Source organism: Mytilus edulis, chromosome 8, assembly GCF_963676685.1.
Source record: "Mytilus edulis chromosome 8, xbMytEdul2.2, whole genome shotgun sequence".
In the NCBI taxonomy this organism is placed as follows: domain Eukaryota; kingdom Metazoa; phylum Mollusca; class Bivalvia; order Mytilida; family Mytilidae; genus Mytilus; species Mytilus edulis.
The window spans coordinates 46,360,049-46,381,438 of record NC_092351.1 but is presented as its reverse complement, the minus strand read 5'-3'; the positions used below and the strand labels follow the sequence as shown (position 1 = coordinate 46,381,438).

General features: G+C 33.0%; 1 long non-coding RNA gene across 1 annotated transcript; it reads right to left on the bottom strand.

Annotated features, from left to right (window-relative positions):
* Window positions 1-360: 360 nt before the first annotated feature.
* LOC139487027 (uncharacterized) lies at window positions 361-19,605 on the bottom strand. Its single transcript, XR_011655718.1, has 2 exons — window positions 19,362-19,605; window positions 361-584 (listed from the first exon to the last, which is right to left on the bottom strand). It is a non-coding gene; the product is annotated as an uncharacterized lncRNA (long non-coding RNA).
* Window positions 19,606-21,390: the final 1,785 nt, after the last annotated feature.

Genomic DNA, 21,390 nt, shown 5'->3' with positions numbered 1-21,390 from the left:
TACATAAACACAACATTGAAAAATAAAGACTGGGTACTACGAACCCCACCAAAAACTGATAGAAGGTGTTTATAAATGGTGAGCAGTTCCTACATATTTTTGCAAATGAGTGGAAATCATTATTTTTTAAATAAAGGTTCACGTTGTAAGTGTTAAAACAAAAAGAGGTATGATCAAATTGTTTGCTTTTAGCTCAACTTCGGATAAATGTCATCTCTTAACGGGCCAAAATTAGTTTCATATACACTTCTTTGCCTTATTCCCTTATGAATTTATAAGTCATAAAACATTTTGGTAATTCGAAAATTTAAGTTCGTTTACCGTAGACAATATGTTAAATCTTGGAACAAAACACTATGATTTCCCCAAACATCAATTTAATAAAAGCGCTACTGCTAACAAAATCAATAAAATACATGTTATATGCATAAACAAATATTTTACAACATAGTTTGATTTTCAGTTGGATGTGTGGTATAATGGGGAGAAAAGTTGTCCTGTGTTTGCCAAGATTTATCATACACTGTGTTTTCCATATGTGCTGGTCCCCAGTTAGGTGCTGGTTTTAATCGTTGTTTGAGTCTCTACAAAAATAAAAAGTCAATGTAAACATTTTATTTATTAAAGTTTTCCAAACAATCTGGAATAGATCATGTACATAATATATAATCATAAAGAGAGAAAGAAAATATTTAACGTAGGCAAGTGATTTCCCAATTTGTTCATTTTCTTATAAGAATTCACTGTAAATAATGCGTCCGCTTTAACTATATTAATTCAAACGTATGAAAACGTAAACTCATAAAAATATTGAACTCCGCTCAAAATTCAAAATGGAAATATCTTGAACAAATACATGCAAACAAAATCTTGAAAGAATGTTGTTGCTGTTTATAGTTAACACGTGTTTAGTTATTTATAGTAAGGTCGGTTTGTATGGGGTTTAAAGTTCCATGCACGAGTGAATTTAGGTAGTTTAAAGTCATTTGAGCCATTGCAGTTAAAGTGACCAGTACCACTTTTCCAAATAAATAATACAATAATATTATATTATTTTTTTTTCAGATTTGCTGACCTTTAGTATTTGGTTACCAGCACCACCTAATAATACAAGCAAGCTAACCAAGGATATGCTACCTTTGCCTACACAATCAATGCAATCGGCTGTTACTTCTTTAACATTACAGGTTGCAACAACTTACCAAATCATTGGGTTCCAATAAACGTTTGGAAAATTAAGTCAATCTGCTTTCCCATAGGGTTTTATGCAGAACAATTACCGGAAATCTATTATGGAAACTTGCAAAAACAATATCAAAATCGAAATCTAACTGAACATTAAAAAAGGTTGAGACATTGAAGGCCAACATTTTTTTTTATTCTTGCGTGTCTTATTATAATCAGACGGTAATTTTAGAGTTTACAAAGAAATTTAACATTAAGACAAAAATTAATGCAGCGTTTCATTGGTGAAATTAACACTACAATACAAATAAAGGATTCTCAAATGATCATGACTTTTGCTTGTAGTAAAATTATCAATCAATCAATCAATTAATTGAGCAATCAATAAAATTGAGAATGGAAATAAAAAATGTGTCAAAGAGACAACAGCCTAACCAAAGAGCACAGCCGAAGGCCACCAATGAGTCGGGCTTCATCTGGTCTCTAAATAAAAATATATACTAGTTATGTATGTGAAAATGGACGTCACACTTAACTTAGATAAAAAGAAAAAAACATAAAAAAAACTAACAAAGATCAGAGTCTCCTGACTTGGGACAGGCGCAAAAATACGGCGGGGCAAAACATAATTTGTGAGATCAAAACCCTCCCGCTATACAACTATATATAGCTTATGTAGAACAAACAAACACACAATAATATGCACAGAAAAACTCAGTTTAAAAGAAATCCGAGTCCGATGACAAAATAGTAAACAAAAGAAACTACACAAACTGAATATGATTCATGAATTAACAAAGAACTACTAGCAGTAAGTGACATGCCAGCTCCAGACCCCAATTAAACATATCGAAAGAATATATAGATATAAGAAGATGTGGTATGAGTGCCAATGAGACAACTCTCCATCCAAGTGTGTAGCAGAAAAATATAATAGGTTAAAGTACCCTCTTCAACACGAATCCTTGGCTCACACCGAATAGCAAGTTATACGGATCCCCCAAAATGACTAGTGTAAAACCATTCAAACGGTCTAAACTATATATACAACTAGAGGCTCTAAAGAGCCTGTGTCGCTCACCTTCGTGTTTTGGTGATGGTGATGTGGTCGTAGATCTTACTTTACTAAACATTTGTGATGCTTACAATTATCTCTTTCTATAATGAACTTAGCCTAGTAGTTTTAGTGGAAAATATTTTGTAAAAATGTACAAATTTATGACAATTGTTAAAAATTGACTATAAAGGGCTCCTTAACTCCTTAAGGGATCAATTGACCATTTTGGTCATGTTGACTTATTTGTAGGTCTTACTTTGCTGTACATTATTGTTGTTTACAGTTTATCTCTATCTAAAATAAAATTCAAGATAATAACCAAAAGCTGCAAAATTTTCTTAAAATTACCAATTCAGGGACAGCAACCTAACAACAGGTTGTCTGATTCATCTGAAAATTTCAGGGCAGATAGATAATGACCTAATAAACAATTTTACCCATGTCAGATTTGCTCTTAATGCTTTGGTTTCTGAGATATAAGCCAAAATCTACATTTTACTCCTATGTTCTATTTTTAGCCATGGCGACCATCTTGATTAGTTGGCCAGGTCACCGGACACATTTTTTATACTAGATACCCAGGGATGATGGTGGCCAAGCTTGGTTGAATTTGGCTCAGTAGTTTCAGGGGAGAAGATTTTTGTAAAAATTACGACGACGGGCCAGGTGAGCTAAAAAAAGAGAGCGAGAACGACATCAACAAACTACTGTTTTTTTGTGTGATTTTTTTTATTACTAGACCAAATATTTCATGATTTTTTATTATCTAGGACTGTATTTTTGATTAATAATTGATTATCAAGTTTAATAAAAAATATAATGTGTGTATAGCAAAAATATTAACTTTGGCTTGAAAGACGTCTATTTAATTGTTTTCGACTCGCTCTGCTCGGAAAAATTGACAAGAATAAAATCCTAAGATTGAACGCGTTCGTTCAACAATCTTTGAATAAGAATGTGTCCATAGTACATCCCCACTCGCACTTTCATTTCCCATGTCTAGTGGACCGTGGAATTGAGGGTCATATATAGAGATGTGATTTTTCTTCTGAGACAAGTGCTTGTGACAATCCAAAAGAACTTGCAGTCATTCGATGTTCAGTACTTCAGTACTTTGATTGTTTGAAAACGAGGTAAAAATATCCTGCCACATTCGGTATGTGTTTTGATAAACCTTTTTTTTTTCTTCTGTTGTGTATCGATCTCATGCGTTAAGCCCTTTTCCACTGATTTATATAGTTTGTTCTTATGCTGTGCTGTAACAAAACTGCCCTAGCTGTTTACAAGCATGTTAAACGCTGCAATATATTGCATGTGCCTGCTCCAACTCAGGAGCATGTAGTTCAGTGGTTGTTGTTTGTTGATGTCTTTTATATGTGTTTTTCGTAAATCATGTTGTTTTAAAATAGGCCGTTATTTTTCTCAATTGAACTGTTTCATATTTTTCAATTCATGGACTATTGTAGCCAACAATACCGTATGTTTTTTCTCATTGTTGAAGATTATATGGTTGCCTATATATAATTGTTTACATCCACTTCATTTGAACTTTGTGGGATAGTTGACTCATTTGCATTAATACCAAATCTTCTTATTAAAAGTTGTGGGGTGTGTGTATTTCTTTGGAAAATTTCAATGTTTTTCTCCCAGGTCACCCAGTTTGAATAGAATATTTTGACATTTTGCTGTGCTCTTGGATTTGAGTTAAGAGCCAACCAAAGCTCACGGCCTGTTGAGTTGATGACTATATGGTAAGCTCTGGATGTCTTTTTGAGTATTGCATACGGTGATTTGGTGATGTCTTCATGCCATGCATTGTCCCATTACTTTATATAGACAGCTTATCAGTCAACCTGATCTATCAAAGTAGCTCTCATCGCCTTTTGTATAGTCAGACGAAACACAAGATATAAACTGACTTAGCTTGGTATATACATTGTACATGTTTATTTGATATACCCATATAAATATAAAAAAGAAAGACGTGGTATGATTGTCAATGAGACAACTCTCCACAAGAGACAAAATAACACAGAAATTATAAACTATAGGTCATCGTACGGCCTTCAACAATGAGCAAAGCCAATACCGCATAGTCAGTTATAAAAGGCCCCGAAATGACAATGTAAAACAATTCAAACAAGAAAACTAACGGCCTAATTTATGCACAAAAATTGAACGAAAAACAAAAATGTAACACATAAACAAACGACAACCACTGAACTACAGGCTCCTGATTTGGGACAGGCACATACATTTTGAATGTGGCGGGGTTAAACATGTTAGCGGGAAACAAAATTCAAGTCAAATTGATATTTCAAAACAACATAAAAATAAAAAAGTGCAAAAAAATAAATATTTTAATAAATGTTGAAAATATTATTGTGTTTGTGAGTGGAAAACTACTTAAAATTGTAGAAATATTCAAAAGTAGCTCTCGCGTTTTTGTTCTGCGGCTACGTTAACGGAACACCAATCAAGTAATCGATCTTCATGACTATGGCTTCAATATTCAATGGTATAAAATATCATGTTCTGCTTGTCGTAGACTCAAAAAGACTTCAAGTTGGAACAGATCTACGAAGACTAAAGAACGTTCATGTGTGGTTTGGCAATTGTACATGCCCACGACACCGATGTCCAGATATTGTTCGGAAGATGTTTTGAGAAGTTATGATGCTACCGGACATGGAAAATTAAACTGTTACAGAACACAAAACTGGCTATCTTTGCTGTAAATACAAGTTAAAAACCGGACATGGTTTACATTAAAGCTAAAAATCCCAATCCCACGGCATCAAATAATTAAAAAAAATAATATATGACCTTTAACATTGGAGGGCTAAACTAGCATTGAGCCGTGTCCAGGTGCTAAATAGAAAATAAAGAGATGTGGAGTAAATGTACACGGGACGAAATCGCACACAATATATAGAAAAAATACAAATTATTAATGAACAGGGCTTTTATTCCTGTTCTTCATCTTGAAAGGAGCTGGAGGGTCTTCAACGAGGAACTAGACCATTGATCCTCATTATACAAAAGTAACATAGGTTAGTGCATCGGACTACAAAAACATAAGTTCCTGGTTCGATCCCCGTTCCGGGGAGAAAATTTCCAATCCACTATTAATAAATATGTTTAAACTAACAATAGCCACACACTTGACTTTGTGGATTACATTATTTTTTTCTACATCCTACATATCGTCGCTGGGCTTCTAAAATGTCGTATATGACTTTTTTGGCTAAAAATACTTTTTGACACCAATGGTCTGGGCGAGAGGAAATCTTTGGTATTACAAAATAGCATACAGTTAGACCAATCAAAATGTGTGAAATAAGACATGTTACAAATTGCCAATGTCAGTTGTTTGTAAAGTTTGCTTCCAAAATGTTGTATGAAAACTTGAAAATCGTTGTAGAATGGCTTTGGGAAAAAAATAATTGTACATTTTCTTTATTTCTGTGAAAATAATTTAAGTTCTTGGATAATCCAGAAATGTCAAAGTTTTTATTTCACTGCCATTTACAAAAATGTTCAAGTTTACATACGACATTTTGGACGCATGCATTTTGCCAAAATGTTTAAAGCCTGTTTGTGAGATATTTTTTTCTTGAAAAAATTGTAATTTACAACATTTTAGAAGCCCAGCGACGATATGTCTTTTGATATTCTTCATACATGTAAATACTAAAAGTCTAACACTGTATCTATATATTTTGCTCCGAGACCAGAATATAATAGAATAGATAAAACAAAACTTGGCCTTTAGATTAAGAAAGGGTCTGAAAGATTTTGTATCATTTTTTCCAGTTCTTCTGGGGTCCTTGAGCCTTTCCCTCGCCAACAATATATAGTTTGCTTAATTTGTAAAAGAGGCTAGCTACACTTCTGTATTATCATCTTAGATTAACCGCTCCAAACTTAAAAGTAAACGATCACGCACCCTTATTGTTTAGATTGATAAAGACTTTTGCATCCGTCGACATTTTCTTCGATTAAAATAATATTGATCTGACAACCGCTGTGCTACTTTAACGACCTTTAAATGAATGACAAATGACAACATTGTCATTTTTTGAATGATAATTAAACAGTGTGGGGAAAGATAAATTGAATACACTTTCGTTTTTCGTTTTTTGTTTTTGTGAAATCAAAAATGAAAAATGAAAACACTTTCATTTTTCGATTTTAGTTTTTGAGAAATCAAAATTGAAAAATGAAAATACTTTTGTTTTTCGTTTTTTGTTTTGTGAAATCAAAAACGAAAAACGAAAACACTTTTGTTTTTCATTTTGGTTTTTATGAAATCAAAAACGAAAAATGAAAACACTTTCGTTTTTTGTGTTTTGTTTTTGATATTTCAAAACGAAAAACGATTGGACTCAGATATACACGGACCCTTGTGGTCAGTTCTGATAATAAATTCAGCTCCATGAAGATAATGATCTAGTTTCTGTAATGCATAATGAATGCTAAATGCTCCTTTTTCAATAGTAGACCACCTAGACTGTGTATCTGACAATTTATGAGATAAAAAGTAAATAGGTTTTTCTTTTCTTAAACATGATAAATGAGTTTCTTCTTCCTCGCAAGGTTGCGTAAGACATGCACCTATGGTATCATTAGACGCGTCAGTATATTAAACTTAAGGTTTTTTCAGGTCTGGGTATGCTAATAAAGGAGTCACAGCTAAACTATATTTAAAAAAATCATGACATTCCTCATCCCATTGAAATTTAGCATATTTTTTTGGTTAGAGCAACTAAACGTATAGAAATCTTTGAAAAATTAGGAATAAATCGTCTATAGTATGAACACGCTCCTATAAAACTTTTTACTTCCTTAACAGGAACAGGGTTTGGTAATGTTTTTATTGCTTCAACTTTGGCATCGTCCGGTTTTACACCGTCGATATTGATTTTAAAACCTAAATAATTAGTTTCTTCCTTCAAATATTGACATTTCTGAGTTTACTGCTTGAGCCAAAGTTTGTGGATTGTCACGCATTATTTTAATACTCAAATAATCCTGATACAACCCGTTAATAAAAAGTTAACTAATTGAAATTGAATTATTGGTTGATTGAAGTTGAATTATTGGTTGATTGATATCTTGCCCTCTAAAACCATGTGTTGCTAATGTTGAAATTCGTTCTTCAAATATTGGAACATTTTCACCAATTTTTTTATTAACCTTATTCAAAAGTTCAAATACATATGATGCATCAGGAATATGCCCATAACGAAAATTCAATTGAGTTTTTAGATTATCCCAATTATTATTCCCCTGATCAGTTTCTCTAAACCACCTAGCAATGAAGTCACCTTCTGGCCTTACAGATGTTTGATAACATATCATTTTACAATCATTCGGATTTAAATGTGTAATCATTGCATATTTTTCTATAGATGGAATCCATTGAGAATATTTTTCTGAGTTTGAACCGTTAAAGCCTTCAAATATCGAATTGACACCGTTTGCAGTTAATTTTTAAGTAAGACTTTGAACTTGCTAAATTTTGAAAAACTAACCCTACATTAAATTCTTGTTCAGCCATTTTGTAGAATATAATAATTAAGATTATCAAAAAATATATCACACGTACCTTAGTATTTTTCAGAATTCGTCCTGGTCACGGCACCAAAAAGATCTTATTACAAGATAAAAGTTTTTTATAGTTTTATTAACGCTGCATAGGCCGATGTGTCCCATACAATAAAATACACAATTATATAATATATACAGAATATAAACAGTATCAAGGTTTCTATTAATTTGACCATTATAGTCTTAAATCAAAAGATTCAGGGACGAATATCTATTAAGCTGACATTGTTTTTGACCAACCTGGAAAAAGATGTTTGAAGAATACATGTATGTCCAGTTTTACCAAATTGTTATTGCTACATGTCACAACCTGGTCTACATGAAAATATGTTATATGCAACGAAGCGGTCAATTGAACAACCTTTTACAAGGTCATGATTTTCTCAATAGATATTCCCCTGTATTTATAAAAAAAGAAAGTGCGAGGTCTTTATAGCCAGTCAAGTTCGTTAAAAAGAAACATAAGTAAATGGATTAACATTATTGAAGAGCAAGATTAAAATTTATAAAAAGTTAAATGAAAAGGATAAGTTTGAATTAAAGAATGAACTATTACATTCTTTATGATTAAAAAGCAAGTTAGAAAACCGGACCACCAAGAGAGAAGGGTAAACGATGAGTTAGGTACACAGAAAATCTTTACACGAATCTATGCATTCACAGTTTCTCATCGTTTATTCATTTGTTTTTTGTTCTTCGGTGCTTTGTTCTAAACTGATATGTACATGACTCTTTTGACATATTGATGCAAACAATAAAAAAATCCATAGCCAATTGTTTATTCGTGCTTTTCGCATACGAATCATTAAAGGACGTGATTTTTACTAGTATAAAGACTGAACAATAGAACAGACGATATTTCATCTCCGTTATTGGTAATCGCCATGTATAAAGACAATAGGGAATCATTGAAATATGGTCTAAACTTGAACATATAATTTCATATTTTTTTATATATTTTATCATCTAAGAGTCTTCATTGACCATTCAGCATACATTTTGCTCACTGTGTATGACCGTAGAGAGACCTACATATATATATATAGTTTTATTTGCTAATATACATGACGTTTTGGTCTGGTGTGAATGGATATTTCAATAGCAATCATACCACATCTCTTTGTTCATCTCATGAGATATACGAATCGATTGTTTTTAAAGTGATAACTCACAAAGATTGACTACACGAAGATATTTATTTCATAATCAGACGTCCAAAAGTTTGGAAGAAAAGCGACAAATTCCAAATGAATTTGTTTGCTATGTTAATCCAGGAAACGGAAATGTCGACCTTCAGCATTCCGTGCTAATACTACTTCGGCAATCTTCGGTAAAATCCGCTGGTACCGAATCGGCCGAGTTGAGACAAATGGCTACTACTAGACAGACAACAATTGAAAGGCAGATACAATATTAAACGAACCGTTCAACTTCTACTTCAAACAAAAGTTACCCATATAAAGATGCTTTTATATATATTTTTGAAGACTCTAAACTATAGATCAACTGCAAATTTAACCAGACTAATATATACACATGGAAAAAAGTATTGCAACACCTTGATTTTTTAAAATTTGAAAAATGAGCCTCTTTTTTTGGATGAAATATAATAAAATATGTGTACAATATTATTGAAACATAGTTTATGATAACATTGGCATTGAAACGAACAAAAAATGTTTGAAAAAAAATAATTTATTTAACCACAATTTCAATACCAAAATGGAGTGTTTTTTGTACCAAAAAATGGATTTTACAACTTTTACTGTAGTCGAACTTTACAATGTCAGACATTTCAAAATTAATCCTTAGATGACTGTTCATATCATGGTTGATCGTTATACGCCAAAGAATTAGTACTTTGTGCGCAGCCTCCATTCAAACGGATAACCGCATCTAAACGTCTTCTGAATCCTGCCATAAATCGACTAATTTGTTGCTAAGGTAGCAGCAACCATTTCTGGTGTGGGCATTGTTTATTTCATGATGTGTTTGAACTGGGGTGTCCTTTCGCGCACTTTCCGCCCAATAGTGTCCCAAATATGCTCGATATGGTTGAAATCCGGGCTACGATCGTGCCATGGAAGATAACCGAATTCCATTTGAACATTGAATCTTCCTCCACGATGCTAATTTCCAACTTTGGCGAGCTATGCACTACATTGGATACGGAAAACTGTGTGTCTGTTCGTTAGCAAAGGTCTCCGTAATGGTCATATCGCACGAACACCAGTAGCCATGAGTCGATCTCGAACAGTTCTTGTTAAAAAGCTCCTGTATGGCCACCACTCTCTTTTTAGGATTGTCCTGTATGCAATGGGTTTCCTTCTGACCAACCTTCATTATGCTTGATTTTCCTTAGCAAATGGTATAGGGGGTCTTCATTATCTTGAAATGTCTTTAACAGCGTTTATTGCCTGATTTATTCTCAAAACGACTTATAGTGAAATGGTGATGACCAACAATACGTGCAGTTTTTACATCGACATTCCTGCTTCCCTTGTGCTGATAATCTGCCATCTGGCTGCAGTTAAGAGTTGTCAAGGACCCATTATAAGGTGTCAATCACATAACTTTAAAAATTTGGTTATTTAAAGGGTTGAAAACAAAGAGGATAAAAACAACTGTTTTGCTGTTTACGGGTACAGTAGCTGCATGTGCAGATAAAAAAATATCGAGTCGATATTTATTGATTAAACTCAGGTGATACTTAAATAATGTTTAACTAGTTCTATTTTACCAAATTATATCCCAAAAAAATGAAAAGTGTTTTTTTAATTTCAATTTCAATTTGGTGTTGCAATACTTTTTTCCAACTGTATACTAGATGATTTATTTCTTAACCGTAACAATTCTCTTCTATGTAGCCATCATAAAAATGCAAAATATTATTTATTTATTCTGATTAAGCAAATCTAACTGAAACGGTAGCATTTATCTATATTTTAAAGTAAGAATCAAGCATTTAAACAAATATACTATCCGTTTATCAATTTTACAACATATTGTATTTTCCATTATAACATCCAGAGACTGATTTAGAGGGTGCCCAGGGTTCCCGGGCACCCCATTTTTAGGAAAAAAATGTTGGTTATAAAGGTAATCACTGAAGCATGACCAGAGCGGGCCCCCTTTTAAGCAGTCAGACCCCCCCCCATCCCGACACTGATAACCACACAATCTCTGTATATAATTGATCGCCATCGGTATTTGAAAACCGCATGTCTAATCGGTACAATTTTAAAAGTAAATTGAATTGTTGAGGAATGGAAAATACTTGTTGTGTACATAAACATACATAAACATTGTAATTCTGAAATTTACACCAAACAGTGTCAGAATTTGTGATGCCTACAAATTGTTGTACCTCAACGTCCTCCTACCTTTGATACACTATAGCACTAATACAATTGCTTTTTATCATGTCCAGCGCTCTCAACCACTCGACCACATCCGCGATAAAATACAAACTTCAATAGTCAACACGATTTTAATCAAGTTTTTTTTGTCATTTAGGAAGCTACCATTTGATTTTTATGGGGGGCTAGGATGAAATTTGAAAACAATAGGCAGGACAGGAGTTTTGAGTTAAAAAAAAAAAAGGCAGGATGAGACACTTGCAAAAAAAAAAAAAGCCAGGACGACAATTTAGGTAAAAAAAAGTCAGGATAAACTAAAAAAAAAAGGCAGGACCAAACAGAGTGAAAAACAAAAAGGCAGGACAGAGATTACAGCTAAAAAAAAAGGCAGGACCAAATTTTTCATCCTAGCCCCCCATAAAAATCAAATGGTAGCTCCCTTACCTGTGCACTTTATAGCGGGACCTCGTGTCATCATGCGTGATAAATTTTATTGTGAAATGAAGTTCATTCTTAAGGAATAACGCGAGATTGCAGTGTAGCCAATATATACAATATATGTACATTGTCAGAAAATATAAAATTTATTTGTATAACTTTAGAAGCAAGACGAGAAGCGTCGCTCTGCCGAGCTTTTCTCCTGCTTCGTAGCGAGTACAAATAAATTTCATATCTTTCGACAATGTACATGTATTGTTTTTATCCGGAAATTTACACTGAACACTTTAAACTTTCGTTGTCAATATGTAAATCTATAAATTTTCAAAGAGATTGGCATAGTTTAAACGCGGAACGCGAAGAGGGCCCCAAAAATGACCTGGTTGACACAAAAAAATCCACATGACCCTGTGCTCAACATATAAACGGGGTAACAGGAGACTTTATTTGTACATGTACAAATAAAGTAAGAATTTATTTGTATACCTGTAATTTGTACAATAGTGGGCTGATTGCAGGACAAATATGTATATGATTTATTTTGAAAATCAATTTACGATTATCTTTTTCATACACTGCACGTACGCTTCGTTAAAGAACCATTAAACCATATCTATAGATGTAAACTTCCAACAAAATTTAAGCCCCAAAAGTAGTACTTATGACACATTAAAAAAAACATGAATATAAAATTAACACACGTGTTATTTACGGCCCGCTAGAGAGTTAACTATACAATATTAAGTAAATATTATAGTGTTATTTACTGGCTGTTTCTGTATTGGCACTGGTATAGATTCAAGGTTTGCTGTATTGGCCTCGAGACCCGTAGGATCGAGGGCCAATACAGCTGACCGAGAATCTATACCAGTGCCAATACAGAAACAGCCAGTTCATAACACTTTTATTAAATGATTATAAGAGAATTAAAACCGGAAGTGAACGTCCCGTATTAGCCCATGGGCCAATACAGCTTTTTACCCGCTTTTTTCCGTATTGGCCCTCGTTGTTTCCGTTTCAAAACTTTAAGACATTACAAAACATTGCACATCATTTAACCTGTTTAATTTAAAAAATATTATACAAATGTTTTATGCATAACGATACTTCCAGAGTTAAGTAATGGCGTAATAAAATTGAAAACCGGAAGTGAACGTCCTGTATTAGCCCTATACGGCTTTTTTCCCCGCTTTTTTCTGTATTGGCCCTGTTTTTTTCCGTATTGGCCCTGTTCGTAGAGCAATATTAAATCTTGATTTATATCGACAGTGAAACGTTTTTAGTATTGCACATGCTGATTTATCCATATTAGGGCTTATTTCCTCATATCATTTAATAACAGAAAATATAAACTTTTTTGTATGAGGCTGAGAAACTGGAGAAGGACGAGGTTCTACCGAGTCCGTCCCCAGTTTTGCGCCGAGTTCACAAATTATATTTTGACCTAATATTGTTTTTATAGTACAACTCAAATTTAAAACAATGATACATACTTTTTAAATCGTAACACAAATGTTAAACTTATTTTCATCCCTTAATCATGTGTTAATGGATCTCTGATTGTGGGAAAAATGTTCCATGATGAAATTGACATTACACAAAATATAGCTATGTGACTATATTTAGGAAATAAGCACAGCTTGTAGCTACGAAAGCCGAGAAGGATCATTCAAATTTCAAAACTCAGAATTCTAAATTCAAAATTCAAAATTCAAAATTCAAAATTCGAAACTCAAAAATCCTACATTATTCGATCATGATTCCCGCGCTTACGAAAGCTAACAAATTCGCTCTTTACACTTTAAAATAATACTGAAAGCTATTTTAGAAAGTTTGTTAAGAACACACACCCATTGAAACAAGGCAAAGGGTCCGTTAAACAAACAACAACAAATCTCTTATAATAACCTAGTTTTACAACGGAAGAATCTAGTTATTAAAATATGTATATACAAAAGACAGATTTTGTGTATCGTTTATCAAATTCTGATAATTTTATGTTGTTATATCAACAAAATTCGTTTTAAGTTTTTGACGATGTTTCTTTATGTTATTTGGGAGTTACGGTCTATGATTGACGAAAGATGATACTTTTGGCTTTTACTTATGTAATTCCATTTATTACGAAAGCGTATTAGGGTCATCCTTTTTTATTTATTTTTTCAAATTGTCGACTTTAATCTTGGAATTATCAACTTTAATCTTGCAATTTCCAACTCTAATCTTGGAATTATCAATTTTAATCTGGTTGGAGGGGTTAACTTCGATTTTTTTTTGGTAGGGGTGTGCTATCATCAATTTATGTTTGTCTAAAACAATGTACCCATTTTTATATAATATTAACTGATATATGCATGGTACCTATAATTATATATTAAAATTATGACCCGGCATGACATTTCCAGGCTTATGGAGGTAGAACGTCATTGTTAGAAGAAAAATTATAAACATGATAAATATCGAGATTCAATAAAATACGTATGGCTTCTGTTTTGCGGACGTCGAACTATACGGTGCATTACGTTTGCGTGCATTACCATTACATTTGCGCGCAAAATCATTACGTTTGCGCGCAGCTTTTGATTACAATTGCGCGCATTTTTTTGGCAGGTAAACCCAGGTAAAATACAGGTAATAATACTTATTTAATTATAACTTGTTCAATTATTAACATGTATAAGTTCTTAGCTATACGAGTTTATAATGATCACTTTATAATTTGTTTTAGAATTTAATATGAAAATATATAATTTGAATTAAGAATTATTTTCAAAATTGATAATTGATAGTCATATTTATTATGAAAATAAAAAAAATATAGTCACTTATAATTAATTTAGTTTTTATTTATATTTTTACCTGAGTTTACCTGTAAAATGATTGCGCGCAAATGTAATCAAAAGCTGCGCGTAAACATAAAATATTTTAATCCCCAAATGCGCGCAAACGTAGTGCGCCCGAACTATACATTATATACAAGTTTTGAAGAAGTTTTATTTTATCGTTTGAAGTGAAAAATATTTGAATCTACATTTTAAATTGATACACAAAAAAAAATTCTCTGCTATATAGATTTTATTTCATAAATATATCCATAACAAATACACCGTATCAAAGTCATATATCAAAACACTTAAATGTAATTACAATAACCCTCAGGGGTTTACGCAGTATATATTGAACGATATATGTAGTCTTTCGGAACACCGGATGTTATTCGGAATACATCTATCCTTTCTATTGCCACCTTTCATATACATGCGCAATAGCTTATCAATTGACCTGTTGGATAAGCATTAGCATCATGAGTTGCTATAGAGATGCAAAATTTATCATGACACAAGCTATGTTAATGAGCATTTGAATACTTCCTTGCACGCAATTGCAAGCTGCTAATAGAATCATATTCAAAACAGTGTAGCTGTGGCCATTGATTGACAACCTTAAATTATCCCACTGATTGGGGCAGATTAGGTGAAAGTGTGTCTGTAGCGACAACTGCTCACTACCTACTTATTATAGAATTTAAACTGTGGGGTCACCACAGGTTCTTAACGCCTTTAATATTAAAATAATTCGGAAAATTAATCAGGAATAACTTTATGTTTTGATTTATATTATTGATATAAATCAAAACATCGTGTTATTCCTGATTAGTTTTTCTAATGTCTTTATTTAGGTGTTGAGAACCTTTTGTGACCCCACAGTTTAAGTGCCTTTAACAAGTACATAGTGAGCAGCGGTTGTTACTGACAAACGTTCACATAATCTGCCCCAGTCAATGGGATAATTTGAGGTCGTCAATCAATGGCCACAGCTACACTGTTTTGAATATGATTCTATTTACCTTACATATATCCGTAATAATTATTTTAATTAGAGTCAAACGTTGAAACCTGGTTACCAGCTGTGTTAATTCATGAGATAAGATTTCATGTAAACAAGCAATGACATAACAAATTAAATGTGCCGCTTTAATAACGATTGATAACCTTAAAATTAATCATGCATGCAATTTTAGCAGACTTAACAGGATCGACGTTAAGATATCAAATGTTTTTTTATAGACACCGAGTGATGATAGATGTAGACAGAGATAACCAATAATAATTTCTATCATATATGGTCAGGGAACAGATTATCTAACTATATGTTCTTATTGTAATTTTAAAGGCTCTTCAAAATGTTCGTAAAACTAAAAATAAATAATTATTATTTCTTGAAGACGATCAGATGATGAATTTTCGGTTTTAATATATATTAAGTACGACAATGTAAAATAGTGCAAGGGGATTTTGAGCCATCTCACTGATCAGTGTAGGCTACACAGTACCCCCAAATGAACAGTATAAAACTATCCAGCAAGAGGGGAAAAGATGGATCAATATAGAAAAATTAACAAGGCAACTTCAATTCAATTTCAGTATATACAGGTATTATTATATAGATTATTCTAATGAATAAGTCAAATGTCAGAGGGAATATCTTTTTAAATATGGCAGGAAAAACAATTAGACATCTCTCCATGAAGTGTTACACACAGTGTAGTCAAAGTTAGCAGTTACATGTATACTATACATGTAACTGCTAACTTCAAACCAGAAACAAAAAGCAAATATGAACTGCACCAAAAAAAAGACAACCACCAAACAACATGCTTCTTACTTGGAACATTCAGAAAATATCTTCAAAGCGAGTTAAAAGTTTTAATAAGTTTTTGTTTTTAACAAAAGCGTTTTGCCATCTAAAACTTTTAAGAGCAGAAAGCACACAACTTAAAATTGCCAATGCTTACTACCCTAAGCATCACAAAAATCTTGCAGAGCAGGTGTAAAGATATTAATAAGTATAGATTATCGGGTTTTCTACACTTTGATATCGTAAAATATCAGCCGCGAGCCACAATGTGATCCTTTTTGGCGAGTGAGTGTAGCGAACGAGCTAAAAAGTTTCACATTGTGTCGAGCGGCTGATATTTTACGATATCTATACGTAGAAAACCCGATTATCTGTTTATCGTTCTATTAATGGTCTTTTTTTCCTCTCCCTCAGACAGTTTTACGCTTGACGAAAGCAAGCTTGATAACGTCTCCTCTCGCATTGTGACGTCGCTGATAACTTCTCCTCTCACACTGTGACGTCGCTGATAATGCCTGGCCTCGTTTTGAAGTCTTGATACGATAATTACTGAGCGACAGAACAGGGTGATATAGGCGTAGGGAAGGACGATAATGATCAATATCAAGCCATTGTTCAAATAACCATGAACATATCATGCATATCAAATTATATAAAAAAAAAAAAAAACCACCCCAGCTATTTACAGGTTCACGTACTGCATTTCTTGAACACAAGTAATCATCAATAAATTACATTTCTTCACATTTGTAATTGAACTTTAGCCTAAAAAAATAACTCTTATAAAAAACCAGCACCTTAAAATGGAACATCCAGTGGTTGACTCAGCATATTGTCTTTCGGGAGAGAGAAGAAACCAATATTCCTTGGTCGTGGGCAATGATTCCTTAATGCGGGGATCACACATTGCCGATTATTGCTCCCGTTTGAGATCAGACAGCAATAAGACACGAAAAGTGAAAAAGTCGGATTACTATCCTCAATTATCTGGAATGTCCTATCATTGTCTGAACGCAGTCGTTTAAATTCGTAACAGATAGGCTACGGGTCGGAATGGTCTTGATAGTTCGGCGAAGCACCCCGACATTTAGGTGCGTCCCGTAACATTCGTGGAAACTCAGCCGACTTTGTCTAGCCGGATGACAAGCGTGACTATGTCGTGGCAGATTCTGTTGTATCGGATAAAAATTCTAACATTGTTCTGTGTTTTCTGGACGGTGTCCTGTGGAACGGGAATGATCTGGAGAAATTTTTCATTGATGTTTTTCTGCCGATTGAGTCCAGATTGCATCCAGATCTAGTCGATTTCAAACCGTCTTTGCCGAAATCGTTCCGGAACAGTCCTGTTATTAATACGAAATTCGCCAATGATACCCACCTCAGAGTCCCGACAATTACAGAATACAATACGACTGAAACCAGACAAAGACGTTTGCAATGAGATAGAGAGGATCGTGATAGAATTCCGTTCCGACAGTACCTGATCATCCCGAGTATGTCGACAGTTTTCGAACGGATAACTTCTGTCAGCGTCGGTTCACTGTCTGGTCACTGTCTGATCTCTGTCGGATTACATTCGGTAGAATCGGGATGCAGTTGTGACCAATTCGGTCGAATTTTACTTTGCGAAAGATACAAATCGGATTAGAAGCGGATTGAGAACGGGATTATCGTGAAAAAATTCTCTTGGAAACGGTTGAATATCGACGCTTCCTGAACAATATCTGACTGTTGTCGTGATTAATTAATTAAAGTTTGAATTTCCTTCCACGATTCACAGGATCTTGATCAGACTTTTGACAAATTTTAATTGGGAATGGTCCTGTCAAGGACGGCAGTAAAAATCGTGAATGTGTGATCACAGCTTTAGCGAAAATATATCAACCCACATTGTCTTTTGAATTGTAATTTCATTAAGTAAACAATCAATGTCAGTTTTTAATTCTTATACCACAATAATTATATAAAACAATACATCTTAAGTAAACAATTATCTAATATTTAATACCAAACAAGCATTTGGGTTTACGATTGCATTTCTTTTTTTAAAGAAAGCAACTTGTTATGTACTGTTACGCGTCGCATACTACCTATAGAGACATGCATAATAAATCTAAAACAGATGACACGTTTGGCTTTTACTTATGTAATTCCATTTATTACGAAAGCGTATTAGGGTCATTGTATCTATATTACGTAATACAGTTTTACACAGTTTGAACTGCCCTGTGCACATGTAATACAATGATCCGATATGCCATATCGGAATTATAAAATAGTTTATATAAGAAACCAAAAGTTACTTGAATATACTTGAAAAAGATTTTTTTCTAAAACAATGACAAATACAAATAACGGATTATAGAAAAATAAGTACAAAGCTAAAAATAAACAATAGAACATAAGACTTATTTATCGAATTAAATATGCATGTACAGAATACAAGAATACCGTAAATAATATCAGATTAATTTTCCTATATAGACTTTAACCTTCCCTAGTCAGAGTGCGTGCAGACTCGTCGTATTGTCTAGTTTGTGTGTTTGTGAGGGGGGCGGGAGGGGGAGTGTTGCATGCCAACTCATCACCCATTCACAAGATACACACATTTCTATTTGTGACACTAACATCTATAAAACTTTTAATAATAACAATTCTTATTTTGTATACATTAAATAAATGAAACGAGTGCATATCCAAGAAGCTGTTTTCATGAGCTAAAACAATTTTTAATGTCTCAATATTATATTACAGAACGTGTTTTTGTTTATGTCAAATCAAGTTTCAAATTGAAATGGGTACAGACCAAAACCTTTCAAGAATAATATTTTGAAAATAATTACACACATTTTTTCAAAGTTGATCAATTAAAATCTTCTCATAGAAAATGATTTACAAAAAGGTCTGGTGTACATAGTGTGTATACAGTTACATCCCAAAGATAATTAAAAGATTGTCTTATATTAGTGTGTAATATGTGTAAACATGGTAAAGACCACTAACATACAGATCTTCTTTTTCTATTTTTAATTCATTGAAATTAATACTTAATATGTAGTTAATAGCCTTACCATTTGTATTAGCAATCCAATAATAATCCCTTCTTCAACTTTTGAATGCTTTCTTATTATTATAGGTTAAGAAATGTTCATAACTTGATACACAAAAAAAGTATCAAAGTCATATATCAAAACACTTAAATGTAGTTATAAACTGTTACGCGTCGCATACTATGTATAGAGACATGTATAATAAATCTAAGATAAAAGAAGGAATTCTTAAAGCTTACTTTGACAAATTTTAAACTGACTTCATTTCAACAAGTTTAAATCTTATGTTCTAAAATAGAGCTACAAAAAAACCAAAATGCTCTGCTCTATAGATTTTCTTTCATAAATGGAGTCTGAAATACATCAATAATAAATGCACCGTATCAAATGACTATATGAGTACACCAAGACTTATAAACATTTACGTGTCGCATACTTTGTTTAGAGACATGCATGATAAATCTAAATTAAAAGACAAATTGAAAAAAAAGGAATTCTTAAAGCTTACTTTGACAAATTTTAAACTAACTTCGTTTCTACAAGTTTAAATTACATATGTATTTATCAAAGTTGTACACAAGTCGAACATGAAAGATTGTTGTTGCTGTTTATAGTTAACACGTGTTTAGTTATCTATAGTAAGGTCGGTTTGTATGGGGTTTAAAGTTTCATGCACGAGTGAATTCAGGTAGTTTAAAGTCATTTGAGCCATTGCAGTTAAAGTGACCAGTAGCACTTTTCCAAATAAATAATACAATAATGTTATATTATTTATTTTCAGATTTGCTGACCTTTAGTATGCGGTTACCAACACCAGCTGAGAATGTTCGGTGTATTTACACAAAAACATTGATTTCATTATACATATACGAATAATAAATGTGCACTTGTCTCTGCAAGTGGCGTCTCTCATGTGAGAGTTTGTGGTTATTTGATTTATATTTTATATTCGTTTGAGTTTACGAAATAGAATTTAAGTTCTAAAATAGAGCTGAGAATTGTTTGTATTGTAATAAATTTAATTCTTTGAAGTTTTATTTAAATACGCTATTAAACATTACTACGAGCCAATAAATACAATAATTTTGTATTTTATAAATTAGTGCCTTCAATAAATAAAAGTCGTCATAGAACAGTCTCTAGTATATATTTGTTTAGGGGCCAGCTGAAGGACGCCTCCGGGTGCGGGAATTTCTCGCTACATTGAAGACCTGTTGGTGACCTTCTGCTATTGTCTGCTCTATACTCAGGTTGTTGACTCTTTTGCACATTCCCCATTTCCATTCTCAATTTTATCATTTTCATACTTATTCTTAATGACTCGTTTCATTGCTATTACAAAAAATATGTCATAATAAGAGTGTACGTATACATTGTAGGAGCCAGGGGCAAAAAGGGGACAAAATTATGCCCCCACCCATTTTAAGACAATTTTTAAACTAAAAAATGAAAATGAAAGAGAACAATCACTAAATTTAAGATTATTACATTACATAGAAAATAGGTTTTTTTCTTGTCACTTTCCGAAGTTTGCCTCCACCCCTTTTCAACACAAACTTTTTTCAAACTTATCCATTCTTATAAATGGCATATTTCTTTACGAAGGTATACACAGACAGACGTGCCGCCGGAATAATCTCAGCTACAGCGGAGGGGGCATTAATTTTAACGCTTGTCCGTCTGTACGTCCGTACGTATTCATGGGAAAATTTACAAACTGAAAGTTTCCGCAATTTAACTTTATTTTGCCTCAAACAAATACTATGAAACTTATACACAATGCTTATTACCACCACACTGAGATCAAGTTAAAATTTGGTTGGCATCACTTTCACCGTTCGAGCCCATTTATAAGTGGAAAAAATGTTAAATTTGTCGTCTACGCGCTCTAACTTTATTTGCCTCAACAAAATGTTATGAAAGTTAAATACAATGCTTATTACCACTTCAACAATGAGCAAACTTCATACCACATATCAAATCATATAAAACCCCGATGTCATTATATGAAAAAGAGGACTACATCAAATGCCATCATCACCACTGAACC